Source organism: Leptonychotes weddellii, chromosome 4, assembly GCF_054177405.1.
Source record: "Leptonychotes weddellii isolate Sample4059 chromosome 4, ASM5417740v2, whole genome shotgun sequence".
In the NCBI taxonomy this organism is placed as follows: domain Eukaryota; kingdom Metazoa; phylum Chordata; class Mammalia; order Carnivora; family Phocidae; genus Leptonychotes; species Leptonychotes weddellii.
The window spans coordinates 29,344,545-29,361,133 of record NC_138372.1 but is presented as its reverse complement, the minus strand read 5'-3'; the positions used below and the strand labels follow the sequence as shown (position 1 = coordinate 29,361,133).

Here is a 16,589-nt window from a genome sequence, read left to right as displayed (position 1 = left end):
GGGGGGAGGGGGGAGGGGGAGGGAGGGGAAGGGGGAGGGGGAGGAGAAGGGGGCGGGGCCGAGGACCCGCCGCCGCCGCCGCCGCCGCCGCCGCCGCCGCCGCCACCGCCACCGCAGCGGTCGAGCCCACCGCCGCCAGCCCGCCGGACAGCCCGCCCGCCGCCCTCCGGAGCCGCCCCCGCCCGCCCCCTTCGCGCGTCCGCTCCGGCTCCCTGCGCAGCGGAAACATGGCGGCGGGAAGGGAGTGAGCCGCCCCGCGCCGCCTCTGCGCCCGCAGGTAAGCGCCTCCGCCGCCGCCTCCGCTCCCCGGGCAAGCCCGCGCCCTGAGGGCTCTGGGCCGGCGGGGACCGCCCCGGGCGAGGAGGCGGTGGCGGGACCTGCCCGGCCGCCGCCCCCGCCCCTCGGGGCCCGCCGGCGGGCCGTCTGCCGGCTGTCGGGCCGGGGGCCTGTCTGTGGTGCGAGCGCGGCCGCGGCTCTTCGCGGCCGTGTCAGCCTGGCCCCCAGCCCCGGCGGCCTGCTGTGCCTCCGCGGCCGGGCGGGCGGGGCCCAGTGACCCGCCCGCGGCCCTGACGCGGTAGGGGCGCCCCGGGGGCCCGGCGGCGCAAACTCGAGGGCGGGGGCGCGTCTGGAGGGTCGGCGTCGCGGCGGGTCCGAGCGGCCGCCGCTCTGTCCGGGCAGGCGGGGCTGGGGGCGGCCGGGACGGTGGGCTTGGCGCCGAGGGCCGGGAGTCGGAGCGGCTATCAGTCTGCGGCGGGTCCGTCGCTCCGCTCGGACGCGAGAGCTGAGGGACGCCTGGGGGTCCGGGCGGCTCGGACCGAGGTCGGCGGGCGTGCGGAGGGCCCGGAGCTGTCAGCCGCGGTCCTCGGTCTGGCTCCGGCGGCGAGAGCTGCGCGGAGACCACTCACGTGGGCCGCCGGAAACGGGCGGGGAGAGCAGGTTTCAAACCTCGGGGCCGCGGGGCACCGCGGAGGGCAAGCGGCCAAGCGGGCTGGACCCGGGGTACAGCTGAGCGCCAGCCGGAGAGGAATTAAAGGGGTTTCCGGGAGACGGGCGAACCCCAGAACATCTCCAGACTGGAAGGGAATTTAAAGTCATCTAGGGCTCCTTTCTCCCATCGCATACCAGAGTCCCTTTGAAAATCCCCAAATCCACCCTAATCATTTGAACTAACCTGTTTGAACACCTCCTCCAGTCATGGGAAACCCATTTCTCCCCAAGGAAAGCCGTTCTGTTCCTGACGGCTTTGGTTTTTAGAAATATCTTTTGGTTCAAAGAAACCGCTGCCTCCCATTCTTTCTAGTTCCTTTCCCTTGTGGACAGCTGTTGAGGTATCTGAAGATAGTAATCATGTCCCCAGAGTCTTGTCTTCTCTTCACTAATTCCAGTTCCTTCAGTTGTTTCTTACATGCCGAGGTTCTCCGATCCCTTCTCTGAATGAGCTTGACCGTATCCTATTTAAAGGAGAGCTACTTAATGTGTGTGAGGAGACAAAACCTATTAAGTTTCTCCAAGAAGTTCCTTGGTTCCAAGATTGACCTGCTTAAATAAAAAGTATCCCCTTCCTAATTTCTGTGCTGTATTTTGAACTTTTTTTTTTTTAAAGTCCAATATGTTAAAACGAACTGAAAGAGATCCTGTTTGTGAAGATGTTTGGGTTTCCCCTCGTTTTTAAATAAATGTCTAGGGCGCCTGGGTGGCACAGTTGGTTAAGCGACTGCTTTCGGCTCAGGTCATGATCCTGGAGTCCCGGGATCGAGTCCCGCGTCGGGCTCCCTGCTCGGCAGGGAGTCTGCTTCTCCCTCTCCCACTCCCCGTTTGTGTTCCCTCTCTCGCTGTGTCTTTCTCTGTCAAATAAATAAATAAAAAATCTTTAAAAAAATAAAATAAAATAAATGTCTATAAACACTTTATCAGATGAGCTGATGTATATCAAAGTATAGCAATGCACCATAAGAATAGAGATTATTTTTACTCTGAAAAAGGATTGAGACTCAGTTTGGGGCCAGACTGCAATTTAATATTTAGTTGGAGAGGGACATGCTTGTTACATTGAACTCTTTGCTCTGTTTCTAACTGCCAGCAGAAGACCCAAAATTACTATGAAAAAGAACAGTTTCTGTTGCTCACTTACTAGCATTTTTTTTTATTTTTTGCTTTTTCATCATTTAGCCTTGGTATGTGAGGGTTAAGTTTTTAAAAAGTGTCTTTTACCAACATCCTAAACTATCCTAAGCAACCCTGCAGGTTAGTAATTTTTAAGCCCAGCAGAGATGTGATGGCCTTGTAGATAAAATGCCAAACTCTTGTATCTGGGACCCTGTTCAAATTCTAAGCAAAGTTTCACTGTCTTTGTAACATAGGCAAGCACATACCAGCAGTCAGAATTGGTTCTTTATCTTTGTTCTTGTGTCTTTATTTTTTAAATTGGTCAGTGGTTTTGAAGTTTGCAGCACACATGTCAAGTTTTGATTTCTGGTTTGTTTGTGCAAATGCTATTTCCCTTTTACGTAAGTTGGGTAAAAATTTGTATAGAACCATTCTGTACAGAACTATGCAGGCTCAGGAAAGGCTCTGGTTCCTTCCCTTCAAAGAACTTGAAGTTAATGGTTGGAAATACTGAAAACTCTGTGAGAAAGAACTGGTGTGAATATACCACTACAAATTTAAACTCAACATGTCCTAAACTTTACTCCTATCCATCTACTTTGTGTCAGGAACTATGCTTATGTACTGTGTTTAGCTGGGTATACAAAGATGAATAAGATATATTTTCAATCCTTGTGGAGCTGGTAATTTAAATGCCCAGGGGCACCTGGGTGGCTCAGTCGTTAAGCGTCTGCCTTCGGCTCCGGTCATGATCCCAGGGTGCTGGGATCGAGTCCCACATCGGGCTCCCTCCTCGAGGGGAAGCCTGCTTCTCCCTCTCCCACTCCTGCTGCTTGTTCCTGCTTTCGCTGTCTCTGTCTCTGTCAGATAAATAAATAAAATCTTAAAAAAAAAAAAAAATTAAATGCCCAAATAGGTCATCTCAGAATAAAAGGTGAGAGGGATGCATTTGATGCTGTGGTTGCCCCAAGGTCGGGGCGTTTAGACTAGCGTGGGCCTTGAGGGAAGGCTTTGGGAAGAGGTGACACCTGACTCATATAATAAATGGTAAGAAGACAGTCATGCAGAGAAGAGTAAAAAGTGTGCTTCGAACAGAGAAAACAGCTCAAGGAAAGGCATCAATGTGAGAGAAGGAATGGCTTGCATAAAAAACCACAAGTGGGGGACACCTGGGTGGCTCAGTTGGTTAAGTGTCTGCCTTCAGCTCAGGTCATGATTCCAGGGTCCTGGGATCGAGTCCCACATCGGGCTCCCTGCTCAGCCAGGAGCCTGCTTCTCCCTCTGCCTGCTGCTGTCTCTCTTTCTCCCTGACAATAAATAAAGTCTTAAAAAAAAAAGAAAAGAAAAGAAAACCACAAGCGGTTTGAAACTGCTAAGAATATAACAAGAAAGACCTGGGTGGGCACCTGGGTGGCTCAGTCGGTTAAGCATCTACTTTCGGCTCAGGTCATGATCCCAGGGTCTTGGAATCAAGTCCCACATTGGGCTCTCTGCTCAGTGGGGAGTCTGCTTCTCCTTCTCACTCTCCCTCTGTCTTCTCCCTCCCTCTCTCTCTCTCTGTCAAATAAATAAAATCTTTTTTAAAAAAGACATAAATGGTAAGCTGTAAGGCTGCAAATACAGGCAGAGACCATATCATAGTAGACCTTGTCCTTGTATGCATAGGTATCTTGAAATTAATTCAGTGGGTGATTTTTTTAATCACTGAAAAGTTTTTATCAGACATGGGTAGAATACATTTTTTTTAAAGATTTATTTATTTATTTGAGAGAGCGAGAATGAGAGAGAGAGAGAGAGTACATGAGAGGGGGGAGGGTTAGAAGGAGAAGCAGGCTCCTCGCCGAGCAGGGAGCCCGATGCGGGACTCGATCCAGGGACTCCAGGATCATGACCTGAGCCAAAGGCAGTCGCTTAACCAACTGAGCCACTCAGGCGCCCTGGTAGAATACATTTTTAAAATGTGGTCATAGGGATGAGAAGAAAGGGATGAAGTTTCGAGAATCTGTGAGGCTTTATGATTGATTGGATGTGTAGATGAGAGGGGCCAGGAGTCCAGCATGATGCTCAGAGTTTTGGTTTGGGTGACTAGGGGGATGGTGGTGACATTAACTGAGACAGGAAACACTGGATGACGAATTCAGTTTTGGACTTGAAGATTTTTCAGTAGCTTGAGTTAAATCAGTGAACAAATGTAGTGGAAGTAAGCTAGAAAAAAGGGAGGTTGTGGTCAGAAAGTGGAATATTGGAGTTAACTTGTGTGGTATGGAGCTCTTCTAGGTGACAGCTAGGTCTCTGTGTGTGGGTAGCTGAGGTACAGCAGAGGTGAAGGTCCGTGAAGCTGAGTATGACAGGAACTGCGAGGTTGTTGTATTGAATGGGTCATCTGTGTGGATAGGGAAGTGATTTAGGATGCTAGGGTGTGGGGAAGAGGATGATTGTGACCCAGGTGCAGTGAGTGGAGGGGATTAATCAAGAGGGTGGCAGATGACAGATGAAGAGGAGGGGTAGAGAGTGATGCAGCCAGATGGTGGACACCTCAAAGGAGGAGGAATTTTTAAACGGAAGAGTGGAAAAGTAGTGGTTTTTTTTACTTTTCCTTCTTGGGAGCAGGGTTCTGATCTCTTCGTCTTTATTCAGGACTCATATTAATCACTTTTGGCTCTGAAGAGTCTGTTCTTAGTCTTGAAAAGTAGGAGGGCAAGTACCCTATATCACTTCCTTTCTGCTGATGCTTAATGACAAAAAAGTCAATGGAGGTTTCCCCATTGATGATTAGTAGGTGGATAGGAAACAATCAGATAAAGCAGTGAGGTTATACTCACAGTTTCTGGGAAGAGCCTACATTTTGAGTTAGAAAGAGCAAGATTCAAATCTAGCCTCTGTCACCTACTAACCTTAGGACTATAAGCAAATTGTCTAACCTGTGTGACTTTCAGTGTCCTTACCTATAAAAAATAAATTCCTATTTCATACGGTGTCACAAAGATTACATGAAATTATGTGTATCACATCACTAGAAAAGCAATTCAAAGGAAATGTTAGTTCTCTTTCAGCTACCTTTAAGGGACTTAAGCTCTGCTGGCTGAACTTTTCTCACGCTTACTTAAATTATAAGGCAATAAGTACTCAAAGAGAGGAAAAGCAAAGGGATGCAGAGTTCAGAGGAGGGAGCCATCATTTCTCAATATTTGGAAGCAAGGTTAGGTTTCACACTCAAAATAAATTTCATTTGGGCATTGGATAACAAATTTCAGTACATTAAATAATTTAGGTGGAGATACAAAGGGAGAAAAGTATAGGGTATGTTTGTTAAAAATGGATAGTTGCTGGGCGCCTGGGTGGCTCAGTTGGTTAAGCGACTGCCTTCGGCTCAGGTCATGATCCTGGAGTCCCGGGGATCGAGTCCCGCAAGGGGCTCCCTGCTCGGCAGGGAGTCTGCTTCTCCCTCTGACCCTCCTCCCTCTCATGCTCTCTGTCTCTCATTCTCTCTCTCAAAATAAATAAATAAAAAAAAATCTTTAAAAAAAAAAAAGATTGTTTAAAAAAAAATGGATAGTTGCTACAGGTCTGAGTATTGTGTAAGTCAACAGTGAGCGATATGGCAGGAGAGATGGGCTGGGGCCATAGTATTAAAGACCTGGAACTATGTAGTTTGGACTTGATGCTAGATAGACTAGGGAACCATAGATTGTATATCCTCTCTCCCTACCTCAGTTTCCTATCTAAAATTTATAGTTTCAGAACTTGGGATTTTTGTTTGAAGTAAACCAAGTAAGAAATTCCACATTTGAAAACAAGGCCAGTTGTAGGTTAAAAAAAATAACTTAAGGTTTGTTTTATAGTTGTAATTTAATCTCTGAGATAACCTTGCTTGGTAGGTAGGCTTACTGGAGTTAAGAAACATATAAGATCTTACTGGTAGAAAGTGACTAAAGATGCTTTGATTTCAAAATTTGTCTTTTTTATACTAAATGTCACTGTTAATTGTACAACCCTGGGCTGGTCACTTTGCCTCTCTGGTCCTCAGTTCCCTCATTTTTGTTAGGTGTAAGGTTTAACTAAGATAGGAAGTGTAAAGCACTTTACATAATGTCAGTTACATAATAGGCACTCAGATGTTGCCCCTCCCCTCAAACCATTGCCAAGGCCTTAGTGCTAACTCCCTAGCCACCAGGGCACTGCTAGAACTAATTATTTTGATAACCTTATGGCCATATAAAGCCATCAAGTCTTATCATTTTTTATCTTTGTCCTATCCCCTCTACTCACCTGTCTTCTATACTGCTTTTCCCATGCTGACTTGGCTTCTTCCTCCTCTCTCCCAACCCTGCTTATTCGTTCCCTCTCATACCTTTCCATTTCCTCTCTGAAACCCCTATTTCCTACCCTATTAACCATCTTACTAGATTTTTTGTGTGTGTTTTGGCCTTAAATGGAAGTCAGGCTCTCACCTGGGGAATCATGGAGAGCACTATCACTTGCTCTGTAGTTCTTTTAAATGGGGGCAGCACATTCTCCCACACTGTGTGCCAAATGAGAGAGATGAGGATGACCGTAGTTTTCTGTGCACCACGATTTCCAGACCATTACTTGTCCATCTTAAGATAGCTGTGTTCTGTAGTGCAGGGGCTATACCACTCTTGTCTTCTTGTATATAGATCTTCTCCATCACTTAGGACCTAGCATGTGCAGTCTTCCTTTCTACCTCAGTTTCCATCCTCACCCTTAGTCACTTCGGTATTCACACAGATGATTGTTTCTCCAGCACAATAGCATCTTCAACTCAAGTGATCGTCAGAGTCACACCATGGGCCTTATCACCCAGAGATGGCCCGCCTCTGAAATTATAAATGAGGACATGCAGCATTGTTCAGAATGTCTTCTACCTCACCTTTGACTATCTCCATCAGTTGTTTGATCTCAGTGAGGCCTATCTTCACTTCCTTCCCTATCCAGCTTAATTTCCTTAGTCAAAAATTTATTTCATTCACTCTCTTGCCATTAATCCTCTATCCCCTTGTTCCACTGTTCTTCTGTCCTTGTCTGGGCAAAATCTCAAACCTTGCTGAATCAAACCTGTTTCTTCTTGGCGGTAGTAGCTCTGAGCCCTGCTGGAGAAAAATCACATGCTTATACATTACTGCGATGGGGCCTTCAATACCAAGTCATTTCTTTGCCCTAGTCTCTATGAGGTCCTATGTCACACCTGTTTCTTAAAACTATACCTATATTTTCTTGTTTATTCTTCTTTCCCAGGGCTACATCTCTGACCCCCATCTTTTCATTGTCTTCAACCTCTTTCTCTCTTCCAACTCCTTTTCTTTTTTTTTATTTAAATCTGCTTAGGAGTCTCCTATCTTCAAGTAAATCTTGTAAATAAAATCTTAAATCCATGTTTCCTTCCAGGTACCATCGAGTCTCCTACCCTTTACTCAAACTTCTTGAGTTATATACATTTAATATATAAACTTTCTCATTCTTACCTCTCCATTGCATTCTGGTTTTAGTCTCCATCACTTAATAAGTTTCAGTTTCCTTATCTGAAGATGAGAATAATAATAGTACGTATTAAGTACTATAGTACCTTAAGATTTTTTGTGATTTTGTGTGTGTATGTGATTTTTTTAAGTGAGGGAACCTGCATGAAAGAGCTCTGCACAGTGTCCAGCACGTTGTAGCAATGCTGTGTATGTTACATTCATATATGTTACTTTTGTTATTGCTTTTTATTTAATCTTCAAAACACTCATGAGGAGATAAGTCTCCTTATTTTGCAAAGAAAGAAAACTGAGATGTAAAGTTTTAGAAACTTGCCCAAATCATACAGTCTCCGAACTGCTGTGATCAGGATCATCAACCTTCTCCTTGTTGGTAACGCCAGGGGGAGGCAGGCAATTTTCAGGCCTTTGCAGCAGCATTTCAGATTCATAATTCCCTCTTCCTCAAAGCATTCTTTTTCCTTTGGCTTTGGTGCACTTCAGCATGTTGGGTCCTCCCTGGCCACTTCATCCCAAGTGTTTTTTGGATGAGAGCTTCCCTTCTCTTGCCTGTCTTTGGTCCTAAGCCACCTTCTGTACATGCCCTTAGCAATCTCATCTACTCACTTGGCTTACAGTAACATCTATATGCTCATGACTCAGATTTCTATCTATAGTCAAGATAATCTCTTCTGAGTGTTAGAACTATATATTTAGCTACCTGTAGTCAGCTTTACAAGTAGCTAGGTATCATACCTACTTTAAAATCAATATGTCCCATCACTACAGGTCCCAATATACTATGTGAAAACCTTCTGAAATTGAAATGAACCTAATAAAAAGACATTCCTTAAGAGATATCTCTTAAAACAAAGTCAGTATGTCCCAAACTGAACACAGCATCCTTGCAACTTTTCTTGCCCCGCCTCCTTTGTTTAAGAAAATTTCTCTTCCTCAAGGGTGATTCTGGTTTAGAGAAATTTATGTTTATTCGGTAAATAATTATTGTTGATCACTCAGAGATATTTAAGGCATAGTCCGTTCTGTCAGGGAGCTCACTGTTTATGAGGGGAAGGTAAGACACATACTTAACTAACTCTAATATGTAACTCTATAAACACTCCAGAAATTCAGTGGAGTGGAAGAGAGGTCACTGACTTCTGCGGTGGTCTTGTAAAGTCTCCAGGTTCATTGCTTAAGGAAGGCTCAACATACATAATCCGAGAATAGAGCCTGAGATGGAAAGGATGAGAATTTGGGAACAGAGTTGCTTTTGGAAAGATAAAAGTGAAAAATTTGTCCTTTCTCTTAAATCCTTGACATATTACAAACTCCACTTAAAAAAATTCTCATAGGATAGATTAGTTCTAATTGTGCCTGGACAGAAAGTGTCATAGGTTCAGTTATCAGCAGTTTATTGGAGCATTCTGTTGAACATGCACTCCGTGTTAGACACTTGAAAGAGAGATTAATAAGAAATATTCAAGGGCACCTGGGTGGCTCATTTGGTTGAGCATCTGACTCTTGATTTTGGCTCAGGTCATGATCTCAGGTCATGAAATCAAGTCCTGTGTTGGGCTCTGCACTCAGAGGGAAGTCTGCTTGTCTCTCTTCCTCTGCTTCTCCCCCCCTCAAATAAATAAACAAAATCTTTTAAAAAATTAAAGAAAATATTTGGTGCTGTGCAGGCATTTGTAGTCTACTAGAAGAGACAAAAATGATAATTATATTACAGTATAGTAAGTGCTAAAGCAGTGGTAGGTGCGGCATGGTAGGATTTCTATATATCTGTTATGGGCTGAATTATGTCTCTTGTTCCCCTCCCCCTCAAAATTTGTATGTTGAAGTCCTAACCCCCAATATTTCGGAATGTGACTGTATTTGGAGATAGGGCCTTTAAAGTAGTAATTAAGATAAAATGGGTGACTGTATTTGGAGATAGGGCCTTTAAAGTAGTAATTAAGATAAAATGGGGTCATATGGATGGGCCCTCATCCATTATGACTTGTGTCATAGTAGAAGAAGAGGTTAGGACACAGATACACACAAAGGAAAGACCATGTGAAGAGAGAGGGAGAAAACAGCCATCTGTATAAGCCTAGGTGAGAGGCCTCAGAAGAAATCAACCCTGCTGACACCTTGATCTTGAACTTCTAGCCTGTGAAACTGTGAGGAAATACATTTCTGTTGTTTCAGCTATCCAGTCTGTGGTCTTTGTTATGGCAGCCTGAGCACACGAATTTACAATATCCATTCCAGAGGACTTTAGATCTCCTTCTGCCTGGGAGTTTCAGGGATGATATAGATGACACTGGGATGATGTTGGAAGGTGAGGAAGGATAGATAATTACTGTTGCATGTTATTGAAGGATGTCACACACATTTTCTTATTTAATTTGAAATACATAATAACGCTGTTAGGTAGGATTCCAGATCATTATAAACTCTATATACTGATAAGAAACTGAGGTGCAGGTGGAGTAAATGATGTGCCCAATATCAAACAGTCAGTGTCAGAACAACTCACTACAGATTTTGTACTTTGTCCAGAATGATCCATTGCCTCCTGTGACCTCCTTTTTAAGACCCTGTGCTGTCTGAGCTTCTTACTGTTTCTATTGCAAGTCATCATGTATTAATTTCTGTTTATTTTGAAACATATAAAGGCTGCTGCATTGTTTTTTCCCTTTACATTTACTATAAATGTTATAATTGTTAGCTTTCAAAATTAAAGCATATGCATATTGTATATTCATTTTAATCACTATGTCTTCTGCTCATTGGCATATTATAGTATATTTCCAAGTGTTCTCTTATTTATTATAATTGTTTTACACTCATGCTTATGTAGACTTTCCTGTGGGGCATACAAACATGATGGAAATAAAGGCTATTTTAGTCATTATGTCCTGGAAAGTATAACAGAAAACATGAGAGCCAGTACACTTGTTCTTGGAGAGATTTAAAAAGAGAGCAGACAACCATTTGTCTTAGATTATTTAGAATTTTAGACTTCCAACCTTGATATTTTGGTGTTCTATCTTATCTCCAATATCCTTCAGTTACCAAGGACTATCAGAAAGTCTTCAAATGAGAGTAAATTTTTTTCTTTAAAAATAAATGAATTTTCAAGATGAATTTGGGAGTGTAAAAGTTTATTTTTTTAAAAGATTTTATTATTTGAGAGAGTGAGAGAGCATGAGCGGGGGTGGGGAGGGGCAGAGGGAGAGGGAGAAACAGACTTCCCTCTGAGCAGGGAACCCTACTCGGGGCTCAGTCTCAGGGCCCCAAGATCACCACCTGAGCCGAAGGCAGACACTTAACTGACTGAGCCACCCAAGTGCTCTGGGAGTATAAAAGTTTATAAGGCCTAATAGGCATAGGGAATCATAATTCCAAATTAAGGGAATATAGTTAAAACATCTCATTTCTTTGTGTGTTTGTTCAGTTTCTCATTCATTATGTATAAATACATAAATAACAAATATTTATTAATGTCTACTGGCTGCCAGACACTGCTACGTACAGTGGCAAAGATGAATGCCACAATTTTTTTTGAATACCATAATTTTTAAAATGCAAAGACAAGCCACAGAATTAAAGAACATATATGTAGTACATGTACCTATCTGTAATTATAAAGGATTCCTACAAATAGATTCAAAAAAGACAAATTCATAGAAATATAACAAGGCATAAAGGTGGCACCCTAAATATTTATTAGTCGTTGACCAATAATTAAGGGCAAATTAAAGCTCTAATGAGATGTCATTTCAAACCTATTAGATTGGCAAAAATTAAGAAGTCTGATAATATCAAATAGGATGTAGAGTTAAGGGAACTCTTGGACACTATTGATGGGAATAGAAATTGTACAATCATGGCGAAGAACAATTTGGCAATATCTATTAAAACTAAAGTACATATAACCTATAGTCCAACAATTCTAGGTCCAGGGTCATAAAACTGGAATCTCATTCTCTTGTGTCTTGGCCCAAGAAGTCTAATGGAAGAATCACCAGACGTTTGAGTGGCTTCTCTATGTCAGGCACATAATAGGTACCTGAAAAAACATGAAGGCATGTGGATTATTTCAGAATTTATTTATCCAATATAAAAGTAACAACCTGCATCTTCTGTGTTTGTTTATACGTATCCCACTTTTTTCCAGAATGTATTTAAAGCATACCAACCCTGTGTAACATACCATACAAATAAAGGGAATAACTTTTTTTTGAGTATCTTTGAGACACATTGCAACATGCAGATGTATGTTGTTCTCACCCACCTGCAAAAAGGTATTACTAGCTCCACTTTATGCATAAGCAAATGGAGACTGAAAGATACCTGGCCAAAATCATACAATTTATAAGTGATAGGACTCCGTTTCAAACCCAGACCAACCTGACTTCAACCCTAGACCCCTTTGCATGTCACCTTGTGCACTCCCCACAAGCAGTGTTACATAGTTCTGATACTCTGTCCAGGAGGCAAGCTTGACTTGTAAGAATTGACTTTTTTTTTTTTAAACTGAAACCACGGTTAATGGAGGACTACTGTATATAATTTAAGCCCCCTATGTGTGCTTCCCAGCATTATTTCCAGTCTTTTCTCCCCCACCTTCCCATTCAGAGATGCCCACTAGGGGGTATAGCTCAGTGGTAGAGCATTTGACTGCAGAGATGCCCACTATCCATATAAACTTTTTTCACCTCAGGGCCTCATACGTGTCGTGTGACGACAAAAATATGCCAAATGCTACTCAACAGAGAGGACTCAGACAAATGTAAAAGATTCTTACCACATAATATTGCCTGTTATTTGAAAGCAACATGCCATTATTTGGTAGGATTTTTGTAGCTAAGTTCCCATACTTGCTTCTGAACAAAAGTGATGCCGTTCATACAGGAATGTTACTTTATTTGAGCTATTTGTGTGACACTAAAATAGTGCTAATGCCTATTGCCATCACATATGAGTTGCATAGTTATTTTTTCTGCAAATGCTTTATAAGGTTGATATGATTCTTGGAGTGATACTAATTTAGAAGTCCTGGATTGAGTTTTTAAGAAAAAATTTTTTGAGAAGTCTCTTAATCACAGAGTTTATAGTTCTTCTAAGTATATTTTCATCATCAGTTGTAGTTGTACCTGCATTTAAAGGAAACCATCATAGAAATCTATCTTCAAAGACATATTCTGTAAATAATTACTAGTGACCCTAGATATCCTCTCTCTATATATAGAAAGCTTTGAAAATATTACTAAACAAATACCAGCAGAGCCAGCAATTTTGCTTCTTTCTTGCTCCAGAACTTACTCTCCAAATGATCCAGTTGTTGTCCCTTTGACTTAATTACTTAATGCAACTTTACCTAGTGAATAAACAAGGATTGGTTGTTTGGGCTGAATGCTGTTAACTGCCTTAACAATGAGTAGATTTTTTTTTTTATGCTGACCTGGATATTTAGGTGTCAAAGTTGTCCTTTTGAGAACTGCTATTTGAATTTGGTAAAGTGTTAAGTAATGTTTTTGTTGACTTCTTTATTCTCAACACTAACAATTTTCTTTTGATATGTTAAATTCCTTAATGATGGTATTTAAATAAACCATTAGGCTGAAAAGAGAAATGTCAATTCAGACAATTTACCATTTTGCTGGTGTTTCTGAATATTAGTTACCAATGAAAACCTATATTTAGGTGCCTAATACAGTAAATGTTTACATAGTAAGTGCTCAAATACATGTTGGTTAAACCCAAATTTGAATTAATGGACTGTTTTCATGATACATATTTTTCTTTTTTGTGCTCTTTCACTCTATATTAAGAGGGAAATGTATTTTACACTGACCATATTTTGGAAATAGATTTGTTGTCTGATGGAAAGGGGTTTAAATCTTAGGTCTTTCATCCCTAATCTACCAAAATGATACTGAGTTTATTCCATTGATCAGACACGTTTAGCAATCCCTGATGTATTTGTAGGCCTTACAAGATCCTGGTAGGCAAGGCAACGTCTTAGATTTTCCATGCCCCGCTATATGCATACTGTGGTGGATTCTGATATGGTGGTGGGCTCTTGGTATATTTTAAATAAATATTGTTACAGTGTTCTTCCTCTGTATTGCTGGGAAATAACAATTACTGTTTCATCAGTATGGGAGGAGACAATCAGACTTTTGTTTTTCCAATTTGCTTGATCATCTGGAACACACATTAAGAATAACAGATACCTTGACTTGAAGATTCTATTTTAGTAGATTTGAGGTAGTGCCTCTGGTGATCCTTTTGGAAAAGAAGCAGCACTCTAGTTTTTTTAAATGTTGGTAGTATATTAACACTTTTTGGTTGTAAAGAACAGAAACCCAGCATAAATGGATTGAAGCAAAAAAGGAATTTATTGGCTCACTTAATTTGAAATAGGGCCTGGTGAAGGGAGTTATTAATAAACTACTCCTTGCTTCTAGATTATATCCCAACTTTATCAAGCAAGGAGTGCATAACAGAGGTGCTTGAAAGGACCCTAGGAGAATCAAGACTCTGTTATGTCTCAGTCTTATCCATAGTTGTAGGTCCTGCCTTTCTGCCTTTACTTGTACCATTTTTAGCCCTGGGTAATTTTCCAGTTCAGCAGGCCTCCTGTACAGGCTCTAGGCAAAATGAAATTTTTTAGAAAAGCCCTGTTTGCTACCCAGTGTTTTCAGATTGACCAGCTTAACTCAGGATTGATATTCCCCATTATGCACTGGTATGGCCTTACAGGTTATTCAATATTTTGAATATCTCACTTGTTTCATATTAAGCATGTTTTTATAGGAACTGATTGAAGGTCACCTATATAGCCAATATACATCACATCCTGCATTTTCCCTACCATGTCTCTTTGCAATGTACCTCAGTAGTGGTGAGTCCTGGTACAAAACAGACCACAGTGTGATCAGCTTTCTCATACCACATACGGATGGCCAGCCTCTCAGCATGAGCTAGAGCTCTACACTGTTGTGTTCCTAACCTTAATCCAGTCAGTTCTAAATTTTAGGGAACCCTCTTCCAAATACCAGTTTTGGTATCATATGGATACTTGGGGTTGCAAGCAATAGAAACCAACTCTAGTTAACTTTGTCTACGGCAGTGACTCCCAAATCTTGCTGATTGTCAGAAACACCTGGAGAGATTTTTAAATTAAAAATCCGGGCGCCTGGGTGGCTCAGTTGGTTAAGCGACTGCCTTCGGCTCAGGTCATGATCCTGGAGTCCCGGGATCGAGTCCCGCATGGGGCTCCCTGCTCGGCAGGGAGTCTGCTTCTCCCTCTGACCCTCCTCCCTCTCATGCTCTCTCTCATTCTCTGTCTCAAATAAATAAATAAATAAATAAATCTTTAAAAAAAAAAAAATTAAAAATCCAATGGATACCACCCCCCCTCAAAAAAAATTAAATTAGGATTTCCAGGGGAATGGAACACAGAAATTAGTATTTTTAAAAAGCCCTCTAGGTGACTATGATGCTTGCCCACTGTTGCCTATTTGAGTGAACAACCTCAAATTCATCTATTTGCCTTGGCCTAAAAACTTGACTTTTTCTCCATTTTCAGCTCATTACTAATACCCATTAGGTCTGTATCCTATCTAATGAGTCTTTCCACCTGTATCTTTTGTTGTAGCCTAAGGTGTCATAATTCCTTTTGGACCATCATATTAAACCCCTAAATGGTTTTCCTGCTTCTGCTTTTCCATGTTACCCCCCTCCCCGCTGTCAGTGTAGTCACCACGGATCCTGCCACCTCTTTCCCTAAAATCTTTGAGTGGCTTCCCATTGCACTGGAAATACAAACAATATTTGCCCTGCAGTCTACATGATACGGAGCCCATTCTCTTAGCCCATCTCACATGGTGCCACCATCCCCTGCCTACATTCCAGTCACACTGGCACCCTTTTTGTTCCTTAAATATATGAAGCTCTTTCCTGTCTCTGAGACTTTGCACATGCTGTTCTCTCTGCCTGGGGAGTCTTCCCCTGATGCTCTGTTAGTTCTTTCTCAGCTTGAAATCATATCCCCGTAGAGGCCTCCCTGACTGCCCTTCCACAGTCACTGTTTCTTTCTGTTTTAGCACTGAGTCACAAAAGGTAATTATTTATTTGTTTATAAGTTCCATGGGGGTGGGATCTTGCCAGTCTTCTTATATTTAACATCTTTCACAGTGCTTGGCATATAATAGCATTCATTAACTATTTGTTGAATGAATGAGTGAATCTTCATTGCCACAATCCTGGTCCAAGCTTCTGTGCTTTTTTCCCTGAATTACTACAGTTGCATCCTAACTACTCTGCCTACAACTGTGCTAGCTCCCTTTAATCCATTTTCCATGTTAATTTTTTAAAGACTTGAAGTCTGGGGAAAAAAAATCTCCAAGTCTAGCAAATATACTAAAATTCTTCACATGCTTCCTATTGATAATTAATGTAGTTTATAGAACTTTAAAAAATAATTATTTTGAAAATTATGGTTAAATATTCATGACAAAATTTATCATTTTAACCATTTTTAAGTGTACAGTTCATTGGCAATAAATATATTCACACCGTGTGACCTTCACTGCCATCCATCTCCAGAACTTTTGTCATCTGGCAGAAATGAAACCCGGTACCCATTAAACAATAACTGCCCGCTTCTCCCTCCCTCCTGCCCCTCCAACTACCATTCTACTTTCTGTCTCTTTGTGAGAGCACATACTTGACTCTTCTGCATACCTCGTATGAGTGAAATCATATAGTCCTTTAGTGACTGGCTTATTTCACTTAGCATGATGTCTTTTTTTTTTTTTTTTAAAGATTTTATTTATTTATTTATTGGAGAGCGAGCGAGAGAGAAACAGCATGAGAGAGGAGAGGGTCAGAGGGAGAAGCAGGCTCCCCGCTGAGCCGGGAACCCGATGTGGGACTCGATCCCAGGACCCTGGGATCATGACCTGAGCCGAAGGCAGTCGCTTAACCAACTGAGCCACCCAG

The 16,589-nt window shown here is 42.0% G+C and overlaps 1 protein-coding gene across 3 annotated transcripts in view; it reads left to right on the top strand.

Annotated features, from left to right (window-relative positions):
• Positions 1 to 104: 104 nt before the first annotated feature.
• SCMH1 (Scm polycomb group protein homolog 1) overlaps positions 105 to 16,589 on the top strand; it is a 169,309-nt gene continuing 152,824 nt past the window's right edge. For 2 of the 3 annotated variants that reach the window (XM_081818208.1, XM_081818209.1), the window contains exon 1: positions 106 to 277. The gene's annotated coding sequence lies outside the window, so the exon portion shown is untranslated. Of the gene's footprint in view, positions 278 to 16,589 lie in introns of all 3 variants that reach the window. The other variant, XM_081818210.1, reaches the window with a different exon arrangement.